The following is an 11,101-nucleotide window of genomic DNA, read 5'->3' as shown; positions in this document are numbered from 1 at the left end:
CATATATTTCTGGGCCCTGGGCCCATCCCACCCAACTTGGGGAATGAAACCCTCCTCTGGGGTGAGCCAGGATAGAACCTCATTTCCTGTGGACAGGGGCTTGTGAGAGATTCTGAACATAGATATCCCCAAGTCCCCTTGCCTGGGCCCTTGGGTAGTATAGTGGACGCAAGTGGGGTGCCCATGCTCACATGCCAGGCATGTACTGGCTGGGCTGTAGGCATGCACTGAAGACAAAAGCAACTTCTGCAAATGAAAACTTGACTTCATTTCTGGCCTGGCCCTACCACTGTCTAGCCGTGTGCCTTTGGCCAAGTTCCTTCTCTCTGTGCCTCAGTTTCTCTGGGTTACCATGAGAGTGGTGTGTCAGCTAGCCCACACTTCCTTTCAGTGGGCAGCATTCCTGAACCGCGTGGGAGGAGACTCAGAAGCTTGGGATGAGATGGGGAGGTGGGGCGGATGTTTTGCTCCCTATCTCCCCAGAGGGGCTTGCGGGCCCCCCACAGAGTTATGTCATTTATGTTTGTGGACAAAAAAGCATCATGCCAGAGAAAATGAGAGTTTCTTCTTCCCTCTGCATCCTTTTGGCATGATAGGGCTCATGCCATTTGCCTGAGCTTCAAGGAATGGACAGTAAGAACCCAGAGATAGAGCCTGACTGGGCCCTGCCTAGGGGTGCTGGCTCTGAGAGGGGTTGGTGTGGGGAAGAAAGCTCCAGGGCAGCTTGCTGGGCATCTTGACCCCAGGTGGAGCCAGTGGCTATGAGGGAAGAGGGGAGAGAGCATGCTGGGCGCTGGGCAGGGAGCTTTGGACACCTCATCTGGTGTCTCATTTACTCCTTATACCACCGTAGAGACCACGGGCTATTCCTGCATTTTACAGATGAATATGCTAAGGCTGCTCCCCTTCAGCTGCAGACATGGCTGATCTCAGGTGTGAGGGAGTAGAATGGGGTGGGCAGAGCAGGGCTCAAGGCCAGGCTTAGGACATAGCAGCAGCAGGAGACTCCTCTTTAGGGAACTGATCTCTGGGAAAGCCTGGCCTAGCCCAGGCCTGCTGGGTAATACTTTCAGGAAAAGCACACACATTTCAGAATCACACAGACCTATCTAGCTTCTATTTTCAGTCTGCTGCTTTATTGCTGTATGACTTTGGGCAATCCACTTGCCTCTCTGAGCCCAAGTTCCCTCCTCAGTCTACTGGAGGTAAATCAGCTTTTCCTCATAGGCAGCCAGGAAGGTTCAGTGAGATGATGTCTACACATATAATAGATCCTAAGTAAGTGTTTTTTCGTATTCCAATTCATTAGCGAGTCCTGCCATCTTTGTCTTGAAATAAATCCCAGATCTGACCACTTCACCACATCTCTACTGCCAACCTCCCACCCCCAGGCCACTGTCACCTCTTGCCTGGATCACTGCAGAAGCCTCCTCATGGTCTCCCTGCTTCTATTTTTGTCCCCTGCCAACTGTTATTTACACAAAAGTCCGATGATCTGCTACATTCCTAAGTCAGTCATGTCATTTTCCTGCTCCAAACCCTCCCAGGACTTCCCATGTCAGTCAGAGTAAAATGTGAAGTCCTTACCCATGGTCTTCAAGGCTCACCATAGTCTGCCCCTGCTGTTTCCTCTGGCTTCATCTGGGAGCTCCTTCCTCTTACTCACTCTGCTCTAATTGCACTTATCTCTTCTGTGCCTTGACCCTGAAAAGCTGGTTTCTGCCTCAGGGCCTTTACACTTGCTATTCCCTCTGTTTGGAACACTCTTCCCCCAGTTTTTCTCATGGCTGATTTCATCATGCTGTACAGGGTTCCGCTAAGCTGTCAAGTCTTTAAAGGATGCTTACTCTCTAGAGCTTTCTTGTTACTAAGTCCTTGTCATCTGGGAATTCTTTCTAATGTCTAACCTATGGCAATGCTGCAGTCACTCAACCTTGTATCTTTGTGTGCTGTTCTCATAAAATATCCCTTTAAGATCTCATTACTCAACTCTGAGGCCCTCAACACTTACTACATGGGTCCTGCTGGAGAAGGCCCCCAAATAGACTGTAAGTCCCTGGGAGTCTGGGGGGAGAAGGAAATGTTAGTTTATTTGGATGCTTAAGGAATGCTAAGCATTTGTACACAAGCACTCTCACCTAGTCCTCACACAATGCCATTTATTTCTTGCAACAGCCCTGTGAAATAAGGATTCCTATCCCCATTGTACAGAAGAAGAAACTTAGGCTCACAGAATTCAGATGATTCAGTCAAGATCACATGGTTGTGTGGTAGTTTTCTGATTCCAGAGCCTATTTTCTATCCCCCAGATTAAAACACACCCCTGGCCACATACACAGCAGAAGTATTCCAGGGACCCCTGATAAGCCTCTTTAAGTGCTTGCTGAATACCCTCAGAGTTGCCAATAGTTGTCTCTCCAAGTGTCCTCTGACCACATCTGACCCTGCTGCCTCTGATTCCTCCACAGAAAGGAGCCCCACTTCCCTGGCCAGTGTGTGCTTGGCCTTGGAGGAAGAGACTCCACTGGCCTCATTGTCTTTGGTACTGACCACTCTGGTGCTACTGTTTAATTCCATTGCACTGGGCAAAATGCCACAGGGCATCTTCTCTGGGTGAGGCCCCAGGCTGGCCACAGAGGACCAGAGAGAGCCCAGACACACTGCTCTCTCTGATACCAGGAGAGGATGACACACAAGTCCCTGGGAGTGTGGCCTTGGCAAGGGTTTCCTTCACAGAGTAGGATAGACTTCAACTGGGGCCTGAATGGTGAATGGGGATCTATCACATGGAGATGGAGCAGAGGATGAGAGAACAGCACTGGTCAAGGCCTGGAGGTAGAAAGAGCTCACATAAGTCAGGGAGTGAGTGGCAGGGTGTGGCCAGAGCGTAGGGCGTGTGAAGAGAGCAGCCCAGCTAATGGGGGAAGGAGGTGCAATTGGGGCTAGGCCTCCTCTCAGCTCCCCAGCCACCTCAGGCTCTGACAGTTATCCGTTCTGCCCAGGTTCCCTGGACAAAGTAGGAAGGCAGGCCTGCTGGGCTTGTGTGTGCCAGGTTATGACAGCCAGAGGAGTGAGGGGCTGCCAGCTCTCAGGCTTTGGGAGTTGGTCTTGGGCATTTTTACAGACAAAAGCTTCCACCATGGTGGGAAGTGCCAGCTCTGGGGCTCAATGGGTCTTGGCACTTGGGCCAGGAAAAAGGGAGAACATGAGCCTTGTTGAAGGCAGATAGCTTTCACCCTTGGCAAGAGACAATTACCACTGTTCAGGCCCATTAACAGCTTAATAAATTAGAAAGCAAGCATTAGCACTTGGGGGGAAGAATGTGGTGTGGGAGGGTAGGCCTAATGAACCAGGAGCCAAATTCCTTACTTATTGTGGGCCAGGGAGGGGAAAGGGAATCTGGCATTCAAAAGGACTTGAGTACCCACTGAAGGCCAGGCTGAGAGATTTCAGTTTTTCACAGAATTCTCATGCAGCCTGTAAGGCAAGTGTCAGTGTCCCTGTCATTCTGAAGGCGAAACCAAGGTACATAGGAAGCGAGAGGCCTGCAGGAGTTTCCCAGGGTCACACAGCTGGCCGAGGAGAGACCCAGGAGCCCTCCACTACACATGGGATTGGGGAGGGTTGACTTACCCACCTGAAACCTTTCAATTATGTCCTTGTGAAGTATAAATGTCTGCTATAAAGAAAGACTTGCTCACACATATTTTGGGTGGCCTCACTGTAAGAAGATAGCAGAACACTCAGATCTAATTGCTTATGGAATCTCCATCAAATTTGGTCTATCGGGAGATGTATCTTCAACGTGTTTATCATATCCCATGTTATAAATAGCCAAGCTCTGCTCTGCTCTGTGCAGTCCCATGGCTTCCTGGGAGCTGGGTCTGGTGAGGAGGGCCCCTGCCCGGGGGCCCCTGGCTCTGCAGGCAAGTGAGGAGGGCCCTGGCCTTTGTTAAGCACAGATTCAGAGCAGCCTATCATCTTGCCCAATCTGCATCACATCCCCAGAGGGGGGAGGGTGTCTTAGCATTTACAAACAACTAGGATCCCTTGGTGTTAAAAGCAGTAGCCCATTCTTGTCTGTGAACATTGGTAGATAAGAATTGTGGCAACAAAGAGAACCTGGAAAATGAGAAAATGTCCTTGAAAATTATGCCAATATGGACACACCCATTGACTGACCAGGAGACTGAGGCTCAGGGTGGCTGCAGGCACTGATATGTAGGGGTGCTGGGTCCAGAACCAGATCTGTCTGATCCCACATCCAGGCTTTTTCCCAGCATGTGTGTTGCTCATGTATCCCTGGGAGGAAGGTGAAGTGGCAACTTGGCAGGATGTGGCGTTCTCTCTCTCTCTCTCTCTCTCTCTCTCTCTCTCTCTCTCTCTCCTTCTCCCTCTCCCTCTCTCTCTCTCTCTCTTTCTCTCTCATACACACACACACACACACACACCCTCTTTCCTCTGCAGCCACAGCATCTTCTGGTCATCCAGACCTGATCTGCCCATTTCCACACCCCAGAGAGCTCTGTCTCCCATGTCTTCCTACCACTGCTCTTAAGGCCCCTGCTGCAAGCATTGCCTGAGATTTGTAGCCAGTTTCCTGTCCTTCCCTGTCTTGACCTGGGTCCCTCACCTACCTGCTGATCTTCCTCATTGCCTGCACTAGTTTCCTGAGAATGCTGTAACCAGTTGCCACAAACTGAGTGGCTTTAAACAATACAAATGTATTTTCACACAGTTCTGAATGCCAAAAGTCTGAAATCAGTATCATTGGGCTAAATCTAGGTGTTGGCAGGGCCATGAGCCTTCAGGAGACTCCAGGGGAGACTGTTTCTTATTTCTTCCAGCTTCTACGGGGTGCTGGCATTCCCTGGCACGTGGCTGCATCACTCCAATCTCTGCCTTCATGGTCACATGGCCTTTTCCTCTTTGTGTGTCAAATCTCCCTCTGCCTCTCTCTTATAAGGGTACCTCCTTCTCACAATGTGATGGCATGTGGGGCCCACCCAGATGATCCAGGATAACTCCCCACATCAAAATATTTAACTTAATCACAACTGCAAAGAACCTTGTTTTTTTTCCCAATAAGGTAACACTTAGAGGTTCCAGGTATTAGGAGCTGATCTTTTTTTTTTTTTCTTTTTCACTTTTATCTCAAACTAGTGACCCAGTGTACGAAATTCATAGACATTAAAAGGGAGAAAATAGCCCAGCTGGGTGTAGCTCAGCGGTTGAGCTTCGACCTAGGAACCAAGAGGTCACCAGTCTGATTCCCGGTCAGGGCATATGCCCAGGTTGTGGGCTCGATCCCCAGTGAGGGGTGTGCAGGAGGCGGCCGATCAATGATTCTCTCTCATCATGTATGTTTCTATTTCTCTCTCCCTTCCCCTTCCTCTTTGAAATCAATAAAAATATATTTTTAAAAAAGGGAGAAAATATTTTAATATTGCTATTTGCCCTTTCTCTATAATAGAAGTGTCAGAGATGAAAGAAAATTAGTAAAATGTATATGAAACTCTTCCTCCTGTCAGAGTCTGGGGTGCACCACGGGAACCAGAGTCAAGTCCCCGCCCACCCACGTGCGCCTCAAAGTCATGCGAGACCCAGACCCGGATGGACCCACCCCCGGTGGGCTAGATCCAGACCCAGCTGGCACCACTCCCATCAAGCTCCACCCAGTGTGGGGGGGGTGCAACCTCAGGTTGCCTGGCCCAGTGCCAGGGCAGGAGGCAAGGCCTGAGGTCCCCAGCCTGGACTGGGGTGGGGGATGTGCCTTGAGGTTCCCTGTCAAGCCCTGTGGGCGGGGGGCATGGCCTGAGGTCCCCTGTCAAACCCTGCATGGTGGGGGGGCACAGCCTCAGGTCCCCTGGCCTGTGGTGGGGTGCACGGCCTGAGGTCTCCTGGCCCAGACCAGGGTAGGGGGCATGCCTTGAGTTACCCGTCAAGCCCCTCATGTGGGGAGCACGGCCTGAGGTCCCCTGTCGAGCCCCGCTGGGTGGGGGGCATGGTCTGTGGTCCCATGTTAAGCCCCACCAGGTGGGGGCCACAGCCTCAGGTCCTCTGGCCTGGTGCCGGGGCGCTGAGGTCCCCCATCCTGACGCCAGGGCAGGGGGCACAGCCTGAGGTCCCCGTCAAGCCCCACCAGGCGGGGGGTGCAGCCAGGCAGCCTCAGGTCCCTGCTGATTGCTCATTAAGGCTCATTATGGGAACTTGGCCTCCGCTGTGGGCACAGCCATCTTGTGTTAGGGAATCCCTGCCTCCACTGTGGGTGCAGCCATCTTGACCATTACTGCATGGAAGTCAATTTGCATATTCCCTCTTTATTAGATAAGATTTGAGGTGAAATGCAAATGCTTTTTATTTCTTTTTTTAAAATATCTATTGTTGCAAGTATTACATATGTCCACTTTTCCCCCATTTACCTCTCCCAGCCTTCCCCCTGATCCCCACTCCAAGCCTTCACCACCCTATTGTCTGTGTTCCTGGGTTATGCATATATGATCTCTTCCCACCCACCCACCCTCCCCATGCCTTCCCTCTGAGGTTTGACAGTCTGTTTGGTACTTCTATATCTTTGGACCTATTTTTGTTCCTCAGTTTATGTTATCCGTTAGATTCCACATATGAGTGAGATCATGTGATACTTATCTTTCTCTGACTGGCTTATTTCGCTTAGCATAATGCTCTCCAGGTCCATCCATGCTGTTGCAAATGGTAAGAGTTCTTTCTTTTTTACAGCTGCTTAGTATTCCACTGTGTAGTCGTACCACCGTTTTTTAATCCACTCATCTGCTGATGGGCACTTAGGCTGTTAACAAATCTTAGCTATTATAAATTGCTCTGCTATGCACATAGGGGTGCATATATTCTTTCAGATTGGTGTTTCTGGTTTCTTGGGATATATTCCTAGAAGTGGGATCATGGGGTCAAATGGGAGTTCCATTTTTAATTTTTTGAGGAAACTGCATACTGTTTTCCCCAGAGGCTGCACCGGTCTGCATCCCCACCAGCAGTGCATGAAGGTTACATTTTCTCCACATCCTCACCCGCACTTGTCATTTGTTGAATTGTTGATGATAGCCATTCTGACAGGTGAGAGGTGGTACCTCATTGTCATTTTGACTTGTATCTATCAGATGATTAGTGGCTTTGAGCATTTATTCATTTGCTTCTTGTCCTTCTGTATGCCCACTTTATTTTTTTTTATTTTTTGTATGCCCACTTTAGAGAATTGTCTATTTAGGTCCTTTTCCCATTTTTTAATTGGATTGTTTATCTTCCTTTTGTTAAGTTTTATGAGTTCCCTATAAATTTTGGAAATTAACCCCTTATCAGATGTATCATTGGCAAATATGTTCTCCCGTGCAGTGGGTTCTCTTGTTATTTTGTTGACGGTTTCTTTTGATCTGCAGAAGCTTTCTTATTTTGCTGTAGTGCCATTTGTTTATTTTCTCCTTAGTTTCCATTGTCTTAGGAGCTGTATCAGTAGAGATATTGCTACAAGAGATGTCTGAGATTTTGCTGCCTATGGTTTCTTCTAAGATTTTTATGGTTTCATGTCTTACATTTAAGTCTTTTATCCATTTTGGTTTTATTTTTGTGTATGATATATAAGTTGGTGGTCTAGTTTCAGATTTTTTTTTTGTCCAACTTTCCCAACACCATTTATTGAAGAGACTGTCTTGACTCTATTGTATGCTCTTGCCTCCTTTGTCAAATATTAATTGAGCATAATGGCTTGGGACAATTTTTGCGTTCTCTGTTATGTTCCATTGGTCTATATGCCTATTCTTGTGTCAGTACCAGGCTGTTTTGAGTATAGTAGCTTTATAATATAACTTGTATGTGGTATTGTGATCCTTCCAACTTTGTTCTTATTTTTCAAGATTGCTGTGGCTATTCAGGGTCTTTTTTTATTCCAGAAGAATTTTTGGAGAGTTTGTTCTAGGTCTCTGAAATATACCATTGGTATTTTAATGGGGATTGCATTGAATCCATACATTGTTTGGGGTAGTTGGTACACTTTAATGATGTTTATCCTACCAATCCATGAACATGGTATATTCTTCCACTTGTTTAAATATTTTTCTGTCTCTTTTCTCAACGTCCTGTAGTTTTATGAGTACAGAGGACCTGATATCTTTAGGGGACTTTATTCGGTCTACCCCACTGCCTTAGGAACCCATCTCATCTTTCTTCTTGTGAGATTGGAAGTTCCCAGAGGGCAGAGGAAGTGACTAATGTATTTGGATGTTCCCTGCAGCACCCCATCACACTCAGAATCTCCAACAAGCCTCCATAAAGGTCAGCTGGCTGAGTGCTGACCAGGCAGAGTGATTGACATTTTGCCCCTTTTGTCCATGGGTCCGCCATCAACTCCTGGACATACTTGGTACCTCCTTCAGGATCCCGGGGCTGCAGGACAGTGTGGTGGGAGGAACTGACTTACCTCCAGGCATCTGACAAGGTGTTTTAGGATAAATCCTCAGAGACAAGTGACTGGTGACACATGTGCAGACATAGATGCTCACTGATCAGGTTTGACCATGGGACTAATTGTAGCTGGGAGAGCTAATTTCATCAACATTCAGAGTCTGTTTTCAAAAAATTCCTGACAGACAAGGAGGGGCTGAACCTTACAAAGTGAATGTGATGGGTAGAAATGTCAGGTCCTACTCGGGAATCCTAAAACTCAATCTCCAGATGTAGCCTGGCCAAGGAGAGATGGGTGAGAGGGCAGGACTTATTCAGTCCCAAATAGGTCCAAGGAGCCATAGGCTGCATCTGTAAGGAGCATAGAAAATTTCAGAACAAGGAGGTGACATAATGCCCTGGAATCTGGTGTCAGCACTCAGCCATACATATTAAGGGAGCCCCAGACACGCAGGAGAACAGCCAGGGAGGCAAAAGCAGACAGGGAAGGAAGCCAGCGCCCTGGCCTCATGAGGAACAATTGAAGGAGCTGTGTGGCTTTGAGAAGACTCAGGGATTATGGTGATGGTGATACTTCAGGCTTCTAAGGGGCTATTTGAGAGCAGAGGGAGAAGACAGAGTCTAGGTGGCCCCAGAAGGCAGCACTGTGACCCATGGGCAGATGCCACAAAGAAATGAATTTCAGCCTAATTCAAGAAATAATTTTCTTGGTTCTTGACAGTGTGGCTCAGTTGGTTGAGCATCATTCCATGCACCAAGAGGTTGTTGGTTCAATTTCAGTCAGGGCACATGCCTGGGTTGCAGCATGATCCCCAGTAGGGGGTGTGCAGGTGGCAGCTGATCCATGTTTCTCTCTTCTCTCTCTCTCTCTCTCTCTCTCTCTCTCTCTCTCTCTCTCTCTCATAAAAAAGTTTATAAAGCAAGAACTTCCTTAGAGTTAGGGCTATCCTGAAATGATCTCTTTCTTGAGAGTGAATGAGCTCCCTGCCTCTGGAAGTAGGAAGATAGAGGTTGGTACAGCATTTGAATGAAATATTGTAGAAGGGGCTTGAGCATCACATGGGGATTTGAGCAACCACACCAGACCCTGGAGGTCTGAGAGGGCCTTCTGCCCATAGAGTCTTTCCTCTCTTATCCAAGTCTCCTCTGTCAGACCTTTCCTTACTCTCCCAGTCCTACCAATCACAGACTTACTTTCTCCTTTCTTGGAAGATCCATAGCACCAACCATGGTATATTAGAGCAAATCATTTAGGCTTTGTCTCCCCCATGAGACTGAAGGCCTTCCAAGCAGAGAAGATTCCTTCAACTACAGGTCCATTCCTCCCCTTTCCCAGACATCACCCCAGGCCTGGGCCACACTAGCCACCAGAGAAGAAAGAGAATGGTGCCATGGAGATGGGCAGGGAGAGTGGTAACTTGCCAGCCAAGAACCTTTGGAAACTGGAGATATTCACTCAGATTCAAAACAGTTGAAGTGCATCCTGGATGGAGGTGGGGTGAGTGAAGGTGACCTCTGAATGTGTTCTCAGGCTTCGGTAAGCTCTCATGAATGCCAACTCAGACACCTGGCTTTCCCTTTTATTCTTTGTGCCATTTTGAGAGTTCTCCCAGCTCAGGCTCTGTTCCCAAGGGACGTTCCCTCCCTGCTGGCCCTCTGGCTCACTTCAAGTCCCCTCCAGATGGGCCCCATTCTCCCTTAACCCCCCAGCTGGGCTTACCAGCTGGACCTTCTCAGGGAGTGAGGCCCCAGGAAGGTACAGAGCCCACCCAGCAGGCTAGGAGAAGAGCTGCCTGTGGGGTGAAAGGGCTGTGGGGGGAGATTCCCCCATAGGCAGTCTGCTTTGAAAGTGGATAAATTGAGAATGGGGATGAAGGTGGGAGTGGCTTTCTTCGCCACACCCCCCCACACACACACACACTCACACACACACACACACACAAATGTGTCAGGCCCAGAGATTCCAGGCTCAAAATGCTCATTCTAGTCTGCAGCTCCATTGGCCCATGCCCACTGAAACACTATGTGCATGTGGTGGTCAGTGCCCCACACTGAGAGCCCTGAGCCTGGAGATCCCTTTTGGGTTTGCCCCCGTGCCCGCCCCTGACCTGGGCACCCTTCAAAAATGTTTGCAGTGCCAATTTATGGAGTGAATGACACTGGACTAGACAGAGTCTTGGCCCAAGCATCACCCTCTGTCCTTACATGGAGATAGTTTTGTTTGCTTATTCATTCAGTAACTCCTCCTGAACTGGAAACTCCTAGAGGTAGGGATGTCTATCTCACTCATCACTGTACCTCTAGTGCTCAATTCAGGGCCCTGCATAAAAAGGCATTCTATCAATATTTACTAAACTAGCAAATGAACAGTAAAAGCTATGGTTAACCACCCCAGAAAACAAATCCTCACACAATCTGGCCTACAATTCTAGCTGATTCTCAGACCCCAGAAATGCATCTCTCATATACCCTATAGGTCCACGGCTCCAGGTTAGGAAACCTAGGGAAGAACAAAGAAGGTAGTACACATCCTATCTAATAAAAGAGAAACATGGTAATTGGCGTACGACTGCTACCCTTCCCATTGGCTAATCAGCGAGATATGCAAATTAACTGCTAGCCAAGATGGCAGCTGGCAGCCAGGCAGCTTGAAACTAACATGAGGCTT

This window comes from Myotis davidii, unplaced genomic scaffold (genome assembly GCF_000327345.1).
Source record: "Myotis davidii unplaced genomic scaffold, ASM32734v1 scaffold1142, whole genome shotgun sequence".
NCBI lineage: Eukaryota > Metazoa > Chordata > Mammalia > Chiroptera > Vespertilionidae > Myotis > Myotis davidii.
Note: the sequence above shows the minus strand (reverse complement) of the source record.